The following is a 15,536-nucleotide window of genomic DNA, read 5'->3' as shown; positions in this document are numbered from 1 at the left end:
TCCTGGTGTAACTTTTGCTGCCATTTTAAGTAGACATGCAATCCTCAGAGAAAAAAAAAGTCTTCAGGCAATAGTCTGCAAGGACCAGAACAAAGCATCCTCAAATTATATGTTTAAATGTTATTACAGGGGTTAATTCTGACACGTTCTGTTGTGCTTAAGTCATCAAAAAGTTACCAGGAAGACCAGTTTCTGCATCTGACACCTTCTTAAGTGGACATTGAGATGTTCATTCTTTATCTTTGAAAGAACTGTAACTTTAACATTTAAAAAATGGCTGTAAAAAAGTGGAGAGAGAAATTCAGTTTGTTTCTAGGAAGCAAAAGAAAGTCTTTATGTTTTAACATAACTTTTAAGCATTTGAAAATGCTGAATCTTCAAGTCGCAAGATCATTCTAAAAATCTCAAGTTATTCGTTACAGTAATATGCATTCTGACTTTAACCTCTTAAGCTATACTCCCTTACTAATTTGAAGTGGTTTTTTAGTTATGAAGGCAGAGACTGTAGAAATTAATGAAGCTTGATGTTCTTATAGAGTTACTTAACTCCTGGTAGACTGGGTCTCAGAAGAAGTAATGCAGTGGAATGATTACATTTTCATTGCCTTCATTTCATGATTTTATACAAGTATCTTGTATGTATAGCAACTTTAACTGCAGTGGATTAATTCCTTTCTTTCTTTTCTGTTTCTATTGGAGTGAGCTCGTTCTGTGTCACAGGTGACTACATATAGATATTGTGGGGCAAATGCAATGAAGTCTTGCTGAAGGTCAGCTGAAACACATAGGTCAAAGTCTGACCTAATCTAGTTGTGTTAAATGTACATTATTCACATTCTTGCCACTCTTTGCATACTGCACAAGTTTTAATTGTAGCTTCTACTCCTGTGAGTGTTTTTGGCATGGCAAATAAGTGATGAAATTAAAAAATGGACGCTGTAGTATCTGAAATAATACAGCAATTAGCCAGCTGCAATCAGGAATTATGGCATATGTCCAAATAATGCTATGCATACCAAGTCTCAATGTTTAATTTATACATCAGAAATGGTATCCTTGTTACAAAGTTTGACACTTAATCACTTGTACAACCACAGTACAAAATTCAAGCTGAGTTTCTAAGATGCGTACAGTTTTTTTATCAGGGAAGGATATGGCTGTCTGGGAAGCCTGCAGTTTTAAGGCTGCACCCAATAATTAGATACCTAATCTATACCTAATTGTAGAATGTTTTTGTGAGTTAATGGTGGATTCTGCTGGGAAAATAAGGAGAACATATGTTTTGATGCATTGTTTTGTTTATCCTAGGTCGGGTGCACCAAAAAGCACATTTTTCTCCACTGAATCAAATAAATGATAAAGAAAGTAACCATTTATTGAAGTGAGCATGCACTTCTCTTGGGTTCCTGTTTTTATATGAACATGAGTTGTTGACATCTAGGAGGTACAATCATGATGGTAAAAAATGTGGATGGAGATCGTACAATACAGATGGTATATTGACCCATATATTTTGTTAACCCAACAACACAGTTACTAATTCTGAGGACCAACAACTATTACAATTCAGTTTCTTTTGTACCCTTATTCAGAAGGAAATAGAATACATTACCTCACAGAGCATAATCAGAATTTCCTCATAAACTCCTGAAGATGAGGATATTAATGAAAAGTATTGCTATATATCTGCTCAGTTTTTATACTTAATGGCTTATTGTTTATAATCATGAGAGACTGGAAAAAATGGACAAGATGGAGCCTATCTTGACCAAGCATAACTTGTCAATATCGTGGTATTCTGTGCAAGTTCAAGTGTTGAACAGTGTGGAGCTCACTGGTGCAAGAGCAGAGGATATTACCTGTTTTTTTTCCAGAGCGCAAGGACCTTTTCTGTTTACAATTGATTCACAGTCTTTGAAACATGACAAAGAAGTAGGTTTAGCTGAGAGAGTAAAGGGAAACTTACCTCAGTCTCCCACTCCTCTGCCAGACCAGTGCTACTTGTCTCCATCTCCTGAGTCAAATTGCATTGGAAACAATACAAGACAGGGAAAGACAAATCTGGCAGACTCAACGTGGCAGCATGTTTGGGAGAAATCACTGAGAAGAAAAGATGGTGTTCAGCTTTTCCTATTTTAATGAGTGACAGACTGCATTGTTCTTTGCTTCATAACAATGGGTCTAAGTCCTAACCCTTTAACCAGTAAAAAAACACATATTGAATGTAGGTTAGATTTAGAGTGTGAAAGAATAGAATAGTTCTAGTTGGAAGGGACAGACAACAATCACCTATTCCAACTGATAACTTCAGGGCTGACCAAAAGTTAAGCTATATTATTAAGAGTGTTGTCCAAATGCCTCTTCAATGCTGACAGGCTTGGGGCGCTGACTGCCTCTCTAGGAAGCCAGTTCCAGTGTTTGACCACACTCTCGCTAAAGAAATGCTTCTTAGTGGCCGGTCCAAACCTCCCCTGGCTCAGCTTCAAACCATTCCTACGTGTCTGTTGCCGGTTTCCAAGGAGAAGAGATCAGCACCTCCCTCTACTTCCTTCCTCAGGAAGCTGTAGAGAGCAATGAGGTTGTCCCTAAGTATTAAGGGAAATATGTTCTAGAAAATAGAAGTAAATAACCAAAGATAAATCCTTCTTAAGGACTGGAGACCCAGAGCTATTATCAATTTATTAAATCCACATAGAGTTTCTTTGTTACAACCTTTTCACTTTGGCTACTTAAAAGGAAATTGTGTCTTGGAAAGTTCAGAAGCTATTCTACATTTTAGATTAGACTAATATTATAGATAATCCTGACTTAGAATCATAGAATCATAGAATCACCAGGTTGGAAGGACCCACTGGGTCATTGAGTCCAACCATTCCTAACACTCCATAAACCAAGACCCCCAGCACCTCGTCCACCTGTCCCTTAAACACCTCCAGGAAAGGTGACTCAACTACATCCCTGGGCAGCCTTTTCCAGTGCCCGACAACCCTTTCCATGGAAATTTTTTTCCTGATGTCCAGCCTGAACCTCCCCTGGTGGAGCTTCAGGCCATTCCCTCTTGTCCTGTCCCCTGTCACTTGGGAGAAAAGGCCAGCTCCCTCCTCTCCACAACCTCTTTTCAGGTAGTTGTAGAGAGCAATAAGGTCTCCCCTCAGCCTTCTCTTCTCCAGGCTAAACAACCCCAGCTCTCTCAGCCGCTCCTCGTAAGACTTGGTCTCCAATCCCCTCACCAGCTTCGTTGCTCTTCTCTGGACACGCTCCAGAGCCTCAACATCCTTCTTGTGGTGAGGGGCCCAGAACTGAACACAGTACTCAAGGTGCGGTCTCACCAGTGCCGAATACAGAGGAAGAATAACCTCCCTGGACCTGCTGGTCACACCATTTCTGATACAAGTCAAGATGGCATTGGTCTTCTTGGCCACCTGGGCACACTGCTGGCTCATGTTCAGTCGACTGTCAACCAACACTCCCAGGTCCTTCTCCTCCAGGCAGCTCACCAGCCACTTTTCCCCCACTCTGTAGCACTGCATAGGGTTGTTGTGCCCCAGGTGCAGGACCCAGCATTTGGCCTTGTTAAACCTCATGCCATTGGCCTCAGCCCAGCAGTCCAGCCTGTTCAGATCCCTTTGAAGAGCTTCTCTTCCCTCCACCAGATCCACACTTCCACCCAGCTTAGTGTCATCTGCAAACTTGCTAAGGGTGCACTGAATGCCTTCATCCAGGTCATTGATAAAGACATTGAACAGGGCTGGACCCAGTACCGAGCCCTGAGGAACCCCACTTGTGACTGCCTCCAGCTGGAGTTAACTCCATTGACCACCACTCTCTGGGCCCGGCCATCCAACCAGTTTTCAACCCAGGAGAGTGTGCGCCTGTCCAGGCCAGAGGCTGACAGTTTCTGAAGCAGAATGCTGTGAGAAACTGTGTCAAAGGCTTTACTGAAGTCCAAGAAGACTACATCCACAGCCTTTCCCCCATCCAGTAGTCGAGTCACTTTGTCATAGAAGGCGATCAGGTTAGTGTGGCAAGATCTGCCTTTCGTGAACCCGTGTTGACCGGGGTTAATCACCCAGTTCTCTTGCATGTGCTTCATGATAGCACTCAAGATCACCTGTTCCATGACTTTCCCTGGCACTGAGGTGAGACTGACAGGCCTGTAGTTCCCTGGATCCTCCCTGCAACCCTTCTTGTAGATGGGCACAACATCAGCCAGCCTCCAGTCCAGTGGAACTTCCCCAGTCAGCCAGGACCACTGGAAGATGATGGAAAGGGGTTTGAAAAGGACATCCGCCATCTCCTTCAATACTCTTGGGTGGATCCCATCCGGCCCCATAGACTTGTGGGTGTCTAGCTGGGCAAGACTTAAAACATCACACAGCACTATGTGAAAAAGTTTCAGGAGAAGTTTTTGTAACAACAGGTCATTCTTTGGATTATTTTCAACAAAAACTGAGGAGTCCAATTTAAAGTACTGTGATCTGAATTCACCCTTGATGAAAATGAGTTGGCTTCAAAGGAATTGCAGCAGGGAACAACCTGTTCCAGAATGCATTTTTATTTTAAATATGTAATAGGCTGACGTAGTTCCATGGCTGCAGAGGACCGCTACTGCATGGAGAATAGGAATTAAATTGGTTATTAACAAAGCTAACCCTGTGGGTGGAGAACTAGCAAAGGTGCAAGTATTTCAGTAGTGACTAGTCTTATCACTTAACTTGAAAATCACACAGGCTAACACTTTGCAAAGACAATTATTATTCAAGAAGAATACACATAAAAAAGATTGTTCTAAAAAACTTACATGCGTATTTGAACAGAGATGACAGCAGCTTCTCTTATTTTCAAAACCTCATCTGTGAGTGAATTTCAAGGCTGCATACAGCAAATTTACTGACACTTCTGCCTATCTTGTATTAAGTCATACTGAGACTAAAGCAAAGCTTAGGTTTCAGGCTTTTGAAAAACAAATAGTCTTTGTAGACAAGGATTATGTTATCCAAGGATAATAAATCAGATTTAGCACAATTCAGTGGCCCAAACAAGAAAATTTCAAGTAAAACAATACTGAAGAAGAGCTCACATTTTGCTAAAGCTATGGTATTGTTATGATAGAATGTCAGACTGGATCTTCAGTCTTGATTCAAATGTTTGGGAAACAAATTCACATCAAAAATTTGGACCACATATAACCAACCAGCTATCTAAAATCTTTTGAATTTTCTGTTTGAAACTTGAGGTACCTTTAAATTATGTATATTTAATTTAATTCTGTCTTGTTTTCCTTCCATAATGTATTATGTCTGATTTTGCTTAGGAAATCATAAAAAATATTGAAAAAAGAGAAGCTATTCTAACATTTCAATCCTTGTTAAAAACAAGATACTGAAAATGTCAACAGAGGCCAGATTCCTATAAGCTATTCAGCTCATTAAGTTTGAAGGGGTAGAAGTCCCTTCAGATGTTTCTCTGAATTAACTCTTGAAGCCTTTTGAGATTCACTGATAATTACTTATCCTTGGCTTGGATACAGAAAACTGTTAAGTAAAAGCCCTAAGTTACATGGAACTGGTAGGGAAAGGAGAGCTTGTCAGCCTCAGGTGATGACTCAGGACTGAGATTCACATTCCTAAGTAGGCGCAGTGCCTCAGACTTCTGCAAGGTGAGAGATGATCTAGAGTTCATTCCACTCTTAGTCTTATTTCCCCTTTCAGTTGAACACTTTAAATATTTTTTTTTCTAGTAGTTATGCTCTGTCCCTTTTCTGTGTTAGTTGTTGGGATTCTAGGTAGTTGGAGATGGATGAATAAAGGTCATTTGAATCTAGAAATGTAAGTACATCCAATAATCTCTTTCACCGATTCTTGAAAAAAAATTATCTTTTCCTCTCTTTTTCTGCAGAAATATAAAACCCCTCAGGAATGAGGAATGATGAACTAGTTTTGCAGGAAAGACCAGTCTCCACGTATGTTTTATGTTGATACTTTTCTTGGATCCGAGGGAAGATACAGACTTCATTCATGCAGCGTGCTTGATCTTACTACTGCCCCATGTTGCAATCTTGTTTGCTACTAGAGTGTTAGAGTCACTTCACCATTGTTCCCCTTTCCTTTCCCTTTTCTTCTTGATGATCTTGAAGGTCTTTTCCAACTGATATAGTTCTGTGATTTAGGTGCTCTTGCTGCTGACAGTGATTGTCATTTCTTGCTCTGCCTGGCTCAGCGAGGTGAGCTGCTATTGTCAAGGCGGATGCAACAGAGAAGCTGATGCTGGCAGCCACTGCTGCCAAATGCCTTCTGTGCCATTGGCCGGGGGTCTAGACAGCAGTGGCAGCCCCTTTCTCCTGGCTTGGCTTCTCAGGCAGTGTCCTCTAGGGAACTGGCAGCCAGGAGCATCCTGTGGGCTTTGGTCCAGCTCTTGTGTCGCCAGCTGGCCTGTGCTGTGCCAGTCTAGCAAATTATTTGGTGCCAACAGTAGTGGAATTTACTCCCCAGAGGAACAGTTGTGGCATTTCACAGGAATCAGTTGCATTAAGATGTCAAACTGCAATATTCTACCTGTAGGTTGTATTTTCCTAATGTAATGGAGATCGAATCATCATTTTGAATAGCATTGGGGGCCATTCTGAATTAGATTGAGTTGCTTTATTAAAAAGCTTTTCTTGCCTGTTGTAAGAAACTCCAGCTATGAAGAAAAACTGCTATTTAGTATTCACATGTTGATGGTAATCAGCATCATGGGATTGCTTTAAGCAATAGTTTTCTCATTAGCCAGGTGTAAATGCACTTTGTCAAAAGTATCTATGCTAAACTTTCTAAATCATTCACTCTCAAGTTAATTGTTTATTTGTGAAGCCCTTGAATATATTTCACAATTCTTTTTTATTGTATACCTCTTCACAGAGCTAAAATGTGATGTTGCAGTTCCTTAATTTTTATTCAGTAACATTCCATGACACATTTCTAGTGCATTTGTGTTATGTATTATTATTAATAAATGAAAAAAATAAAATAATAAAATAATAAAATTAACTGTTTAGTAATGAAATTATTGTAAAATAATAAAAAATTAATTGTTCTTAATAGAGAAAGATAAAACTTCTAGTCCTGTCAAGACAAACTGTGTAATTAATATATGTTCTTTATAAGTTCACTGTGTTCAAAATAGGTTTTCAGGCATGTGATTTTGATTTTATGGTTGCTAATAACATCAGTAAACAGTTTGAGTGGGGGTAGTGTTTCCACTCTGAATGATGGGATTTATGCATAGAAACTGCAGAGAAAAAAGACTCACTCAATTATTCATGTCATGCATTAGGTGATACAAAACAAATCTGTCCTTGTTTTTTTCTTCCTTTGAATGTGTAGTTACATTTTCCCTTTTGCTGAAGTTTATGCTGGATTGACAGGAAAAAAAGGCCTGTTCCAGGGCAAAAAAAAACAGCAATATAACTTTCACCTTTCTACTACAGCAGGGAAAGGGGAAAATATATTTCCTAGTTTGCCACAATGCACTTGACCCAAATATTTTCAGACAACCTGACAGAAATGGCCATTCTACAATCTAATACATATATTAGGGGCAGAGGTAGGCTATATTTATTATCTGAGTATTTTTGTCAGATTCTGGCCTTAAAGATAAAATGTTTCTCTGTCCAGTAGTGCTAATAATAAGTCAGTGCATTTTGTCTTACCATGAGAAGGACAACAACATTCAGGAAGCAGAACAAAAAAGTGATTCCAAATGCATTCCAAAAATAGTTGAATCCCTTGTTTTCCAGTTCAAGTGTGCATTTAAAATAACCCATTAGATCTTGTTTAAGATCTCAAATGGCTATAGCATTTTTATTATCCTGATTCAGTGCAGCTGCCAACAGACCTTCAAATGAATTTTGCTGACTTAAAAACCACGCTTTTAACAGAATGTTGTCTTTTAATCTGTCATGAAAAGTAGATATGTTTAATACGTTTTGGTTCTTATACTTTATTCTAGTTGAGAATTTAATAGAAGCTTTAATTCCAAACAATTTAGCTACTCAATAAGTTGAGATACTCAAATTTCAAGCAAACTGGCCGGAATTTTCATTTTTCCCTCTAGGCCTCTGAGGGCTCATGCCTAAGTAAAAGACACATGGTAAAATAGCAATGGAATTTCTAATGCACAGGAATCAGTGTGAAATTCCTTATTTGATTATCAGTTGAAAAGAAAAAAAAAAGGACATTGGTTCTGGAATCAATTTTTAGAGGTGGAGACTTAGAAGAGTAGAAGTTCGCAATCTAGTTTTAAACTAGAAATTTAGGCCTGTGTTTTAAAGATTTCTGCTTTGATTTTTTTGGGTTTTTTTTTTTTTGCATATTTAAACCAGTTGTCTGTGCAGAAAGGGTCAAACCAGTGGATGCTCCAAAAGGAACTGGATGTTTTGATTCAGGAACAAAGAAGCTCGTTAAAGGTATTGTTAGAGCTAGATTTCTCCATTTTTTTATAGTGTTAGCAATGTGATACTCTGCTACTACAACATTGATTCTAAAGCAGAACTGGAGCCTGCTTCACGTAGAGGAGAGCGTGTGGGAAACAGATGTGTGCCTCATGCTCACATCCTCCTGAACATACCCTAAAGCTTAGCTGTAGTGATTAAAAACGGGTTTTGATCTTTCTCTGTGTGAGAGGAACTTATCTCAGCTGTTGTCCAAGGTTCAGACAGGAGCAGTCACAGGGGAGAGAAAAGAAAGGGTAACTGTGTATTAAAACAAAATACTACACTTATTACAATAATCATCTTGGTTAATAATGATTTGACTGTTTGGGGTTAATAATATTGATGTAAGAATTACGCATTTCTTAAGGAGGGGATCTGCAAATAGATTTTAAGATTTTGCAAAATTTGGAGGAAAATTTTAAAATCAATAGTTTTGATACATTTTTCCTCCATTAGGTTTTCATTGTTTTCTCATAAAGATTTGAGCATCTAGAATTGATAAGAAAGCACATAGGACTATAAACAATGTTATTTGCACTTTGCAATAGATCAAAATTTATTCTCTTGTAATGTTTTAAGAGTTTGAAGGAAGGACAAGAGTGGTATGTGCAGGGGACAGTTTTAGGGGAAATTGTTAAAGATACCTAAAAGCAAATTTGCAATTAATAATAACACACAGCTTTGTGTTGTACTTGGAAATGCATTTTGTTGAAAATGAGATTACTGGTAGGTATGCTGACATCCCTGTGGAATAATTTCTCAGTAGGAAAAAATAAAGATGGAACAAAAAAGTCGCATAAGGAGAGAGACTACAGGACAGGTTTTCTCAATCAGTGATGAAAACTTCCTTTTTTTTTTAGTGTTCTCTTGAATTTTAAGCAGGCAAAAAGAACGATAAATATCACATATGGTAGAGTTCATGTAGAGGTAGTTCTGATGTCACTCTTAGTAAAAGATTGTATTTTGGGCTTTGGTTTTATAGCAAGAGCAAGGAGGAAAACATGTGATGAGGCTACAGTAAGTCTTTCCATTTTAAAGATCAAAATATAGTGCCAACGGTCAAACTGAATAGCAAAAGAAAACTGTTTTCTGAATTAGTGACAGCTATTAAAATATAAGCCAAAATGTTCATCAAAATATTTAATATTTAGTTTATTTTGTTTATTACTATTATTAAAGATTTGGGAAGCCATTTTTTTTTTTTTAATTTTTGCTTTTACATAACTTGAAGGAATATGAAGAAGCTACTTATGGGAGGCTTTATTTTAACTTTACTGGGTATTGGCATGTGGATACTGTTTTTCTCTTTTTCTATTTGACTGGCAGCAAGGAAATTATCTGGATGGAATTCATATTAAGTGTCCCCTAGGAGATATATAAAAGGACCTTTCATATACTGTCACTGTTTAGACATTTCAGGAGATAAGCAAGGGAGTGAAAGCAGATATTTTCTGTAAAGACTACACACAGTATTTTAAGCAGTTGTAAGATTTGGGATTAGCCCTAGAGCAAGACTATAGATACACTAAACTTCCTTCTAACCTCAGTTTATTCATTTACTAAGACATTAGTTTAGAGTACCAACACATATTCGCAAGATTTATCAGCTTACTGAAAGAAATTTGTTACTGTAATATAATGAATGATTTTTTTAACTTTTTCAAATAGTTAATATGCAATACATATTCCTCACCTTTGTTTTGAGATAGATAATTTTCAATTTAAGGATGAGGTTACATTTTAAAACAATCGTATCTTGATTTTACTTCAGTACAAGTGCATTTGAATAGGAAATGCGTATATAATGGTTTGATCCAGGAGAAGCAGATCTCGATGACATTTCTCAGTGATATTTTCTGCACTTAGTGCAACACAAAACACACTGAAATTTTGCATATGTTTGGTAATTTACCAGCCTTCTTATCATTCCACAATTTGTTCAAACTTTAGCTCAGATACTTAAAAAAAATTTTGTAGAATAAGGCAATGATCCATCTAATCATATTTCTTGCATTGTCTATGTTACACTTCCCTACTTCTTTGTTTGGATTTTAAATTATAACTTAGAATATAAATTAAATTTATTACATCATATACAATGATATAACATGAACATGCTAGAAAGAGAGTGGTAATACTGACTTAAGTAAAATTGTTGTCATAGTTCTACTTTGTTAGAGGTAATTGATTAAGTACAAAACAGGGTTGCAAAATACACTTCATATGCACAAATATTCCTCTAACTGATATAGTACTACTCCTTTACATATCTGTTGTTAGCTGTGAATCTCAAAATTTTCCTTACTTTTACTGCTTTATTTCCTTTTCTGTCTTATGCTGTCTTTCTGTGGTAATATTCATAATATTGCATCGATGGTGCTGGTGAAAATTAATTTTAAAATTATGATGCCTGAATGACAGACATTAAGAGCACAGATTTTGTCAACTAGAATTGCTTGGATGACTGACATAATATTGCTTTCTACTGACAGATGAAGTGAAAGACACTGAAATTCAATATCGGTATTTGCAAGAAAGAAGTTTTACTGGTGACATTTAGACCTTTGAAAGTACATTCATAACACAGTGAAATGATTATTCAAGCTGTGAGTGGGATATAAATGTGAAATGGCAGCAATTTCTTGCTGTTAGAATTATTGTAGCTGCATTTGGGGACATAATATGCACACAGAGTACATGAACTAAGGCCACAGTGCAATTTTGGAATTGAGAAGTCTATATCCTAAACCAGCGGTGGTGGATTGACCTTGGCTTGTTGCCAGATACTAACCCAGCCTCTCTCTCACTCCCACTCCTCAACAGAACAGAAGGAGAAAATAAGATGGAAAATCTTGTGGGTTGAGATAAAGACAAGATATTCAATGACAGTTACAGTAACAGGCAAAATAGGCTCGACTTGGGGAAAACTAATTTGTTGTCAATTAAAACAGAATGGTACCAAATAAAAATTATTATGAAAAAACACCTCCACTCTTCTATCCTTTTCCCAGGCTCAAATTCACTCCTGCATTGCCACCCTCCTGAAGTGGCGCAGGGGGAAGGGGGATAGGTGTTGTGTTCAGCCTCTTAACAGCTCTTCTTTACCACTACTCACAGTTTTCCCTGCTTCATGATGAGATCCCTTCCAGTCTTTTATGAACCGCTCCAGTGTGGGTCCTTCTCACAGGCTTCAGGATAAATGTGCGTGGTGTCACCATAGGCTGCAGGGTAGCCTGGGGGTCACCTCACAGAGGCCACCCTGCAGCTCCCCACCGGCAGCTGGGCACATGCACCTGCTACATTTCACTCCACCCTTCTTTGAAACACATATTATGAGTTGCTATTAAAATATAAATTCATCACACACTTTTCACAAAATGCACTTGCATCATCAACAAAAATTCCCCATATCAAAGCCAAAATAACATAATCACAACACTGACAAAAATGGACAGTTAGTTATCATTCTTGTACCACCAAATGGATAAACTTGTGGATTCACAGTGTACTTTGCTTGTTGATCTCTGATTTAAGCTAACGACTAAATAAGACTAAGAAATATAGTAGGAGATGTTATGGAAAGAGTAACAAATGGGGCCATGTAAATGCACCGACAGGAACAGCCATTCTATCTGTACTCTTTGATGTACTTTATGAAGCCGATAACTAAGTCAAATTTCATTTCCCTAGAGTATCCTTGCCGCCTTGTTAGTGTGTTAATGATTTCCTATGTCTTAGCATAACGGCAGGCTCTTTGGAAGTAGTGAATTTAAAGTATGGGCATGCTGTAATATTTTAATAGCTTCATATCAACGAATACCAAGCATTTGTCTACCAAGAGCAAAGTGCTGATAGATATGAAATAGTCTTCAGATGATGTTCAGAGAGTCTTATTTACTTCTTAGCTCAAGTAAAAGAGACAGTTGATATGAGTTATGTTTAGGTTTGAATCAGTGTTTGTACCTTACTCTTATCTTTCCACTTTGGGATCATGTACCAGACAGGATACAACAAAGCTCCTGCAGGCAACCAGAGAGCTTTGGGATGTTTCAAAGTGTATTAGGGCTTGTTCTTACTGAGAACTATTCAACATGTATGAAAATTTATCAATATTTTTGAGGTATTCTTCAGAAAAATAAAAATACCATAGGTGATCTTTAAGTGATCTCTAGACCAATATTTCTAGTACAAACAAACCTAGAATAATGTTTTATTTTGAAACAGGTTTAACTAGGCTGTCTCATGCAGCATTCACCATCATTTCATTGGAGAACTGCAAACCACATCTCTTTCTTGGCCAGCCTGGTATTTTAATTTCACAATGCAATTTCCGTGAGTTCTGTATTCTCTTGAAATCTCTGGAATCTCAAGGTTAAAGGGGACTAAAAAGATCACAGGTAGAATTAGCTACCTGATAGAAGTACTTTTTTTAGCTCAAGTAATTTAAGGAATCACTGAAATCAAGTAGGTGGCCAAACAGAAAGGATTGTAATCGCATATAGATAAGATAGGTCATGCTGAGATTAAAGCTGACAGAGGCTACTAGACATTTCCAATATTTTTACTACTAGTATTCCACTTGCTCGGTAGCTTACTGTGAAGCAGTCATGTAAAATATAACACACATCTCTTATTTGAATAGAGAATCATTAATAATAGGGGTTATATGCAGAAAGGTAGTAAAAAATGGCTTTTGTATGCTGTAAGAAACTGATAGAACTATAAGACAATCTTAAGTATGTATTGCATAACAATTTAGCATAGCAAAGGAACAGTCAGGAGACTTTATGGCAGCAACAGTTTCACAGACTGTGGGTCACCTTCATTAACAGAAATTCATGGAGCTGCTGTGTGCGTTCCCTTCCTGACAACTTTCCACTTCAGCAGGCATGAGACCTTGCACTGATTACACCTTTTATTCATGAACACGTCAGCTTTCTCCAGAGGTACAGGCATTTTCCTGCACAATTTAGGGGGATGGTGATTGTTGGCTGGTTCAAGCCTTACATCCTTCATTATATTCCGTTAATACTTTTAATTGATCCAAGACTCATGTTCCTTAAATAAAGGAAAAGTAAATCTTGTTTTCTTATCTTACAAACCAGATGAAAAAAACAAATACAAAATCACACTTACTGAAACCAGGTATAAGAACACATGTATAAAACATAATTTCAACATGATTGATGACCATGAGAGTATATTTTCCTTGCAGGGACTGAAACAAACCATAGGACTGGGATTCAAAGTGTTTTCTTTTACTATTTTATTTTTCGTTTTTAATATTAACAGTATTTGTAGTTCTTTCTATTAGCTGAACAACAAAAGCTGTAAGCCAGGTAAACCCACTGCTGTAAATGTATCATTTTTAAGATACTCATGAAATGTGATATGAAGATGGAACATTCAAAACCTCACGTGAGGAAAATCTTATTAATCCAATAATTTTGCTGATAGTTTTTACTGAGAAAGCAGAATACTATATTTAGAAACAGACCTATAGGAAAACAATGTTAAGGTGCTGAGATTAGGTATAGTTTCCAGTTTGTATCATCAAGGACCATGCAGGACAGTGGGTAATATTCTAAATTATCTGATTTTGGTAGCAGGAGACATAAAGAGCTTTTAAGAAATATAAATGTTGCAAGAGGAATGAAATTTACCAGCAGACAGGTGCCAAACTGTCCTCTTGCAATTATCTTTTCCTTTTGGGATTGCACTGAAAACTTATTTGTAGACTCATTTCATGTGCAACCACAATAGACTGGTGCATTAATAGACAAGAGGATTTAAGGGCTTAAGGGACATGAAGAACATTCCCACTAATACTGATATCCAGTGAGCATACCAGGAAGTTGGCACAAGAGTGGTAGGGCAGTTAAGGATGGGGAGCTAGAAATGGAGATAGTAATCTTGAGGGAAATTAGTTATGGGAAAAATTATTTTCTTGGTGTCAAAGTGATTTATAAAGCATTATTATTTGGAGCCTCATTGCTACAGAAAATGAATGAGTTGATGATTTCAGCTTTAAGTACATTTCTAAGAGTAAACTCCCACATTTTAAGCAAAACCAAACAAAAAACAAAATTATGCAATTTGTTTAGTGGTATAATAAGAAATAAAATGCATGCATTTGAAACTTTTTCCTAAAGGTTTTGTCTTTTGGTATTATTTCCATTCCTTTGAGAAATCTTAAAAATCTTGGCCTAACATTAATAGTTGTTGGAAGCTATATGAGAGACATAAGGGAAGTCCAGTTTGTTTTAGAATTGCTGAGATTGTAGAGCTCAAAAGAAGATATTTTAAACTCAGCAATTTTTATTTCTCTAGATGCACACAGCTAAGCATTTTTACTTTTGAGGCATTAGCAGAATGGGCAAAACCTTCCATTTTATATTCTAAAGACACTGACTTAAGTTGACTATAACATGGATCAGCGATTATTGCAATTGGACTTACACTGATCAGTAAATGTGGTTTTCTTAAACATAATTTGTTATCTATCACATTTGTCTAACAGCCTACAGTTACTAATGATAAGAATTCTTTGTCTGAAAGTGTATCACCTCTTGAAATTTTAAATTACAGGCAGAAACTTTCTCAGCAGATATAGTAAAACTGTGTAAAAATAGCTAGGATGGGTTTCCGACAAATTAGAAAATAAGAGAAATGCTCAGTTTGAAATCTTTAAATGAAAAATAAATAGTAGGAAAATATTTGTTAGCCTGATTAGTGTTAAGATAAAGAGGGATAAGACATAAATGTATGTGGTTTGTCCAAACTAGGATGATTTGGAATTCCATTTGTGCATCTGTTGGTTCATCTCTCACTTGAAAATAAAATTGCTATTTTAGACATCCTTTTTCCATATGATTTTAAAATGTAGCTTTGCAGTAATCTTTTAAAACTCTGGGATCTCCTTTTCTCATGATGGATTCTCCATGTGTGTGTACATTTCATAAACACCCTCTTTGATTTGACAGGACACGACTTAGTTATGTCTCTTCTCTGCTGTCTTTATCTTTGTGGAACACTTTGTTTAATGGGTGATGACAGCAAAATG

This window comes from Cuculus canorus, chromosome 2, assembly GCF_017976375.1.
Source record: "Cuculus canorus isolate bCucCan1 chromosome 2, bCucCan1.pri, whole genome shotgun sequence".
NCBI classification, from domain to species: domain Eukaryota; kingdom Metazoa; phylum Chordata; class Aves; order Cuculiformes; family Cuculidae; genus Cuculus; species Cuculus canorus.
This window is presented reverse-complemented; position numbering follows the sequence as displayed.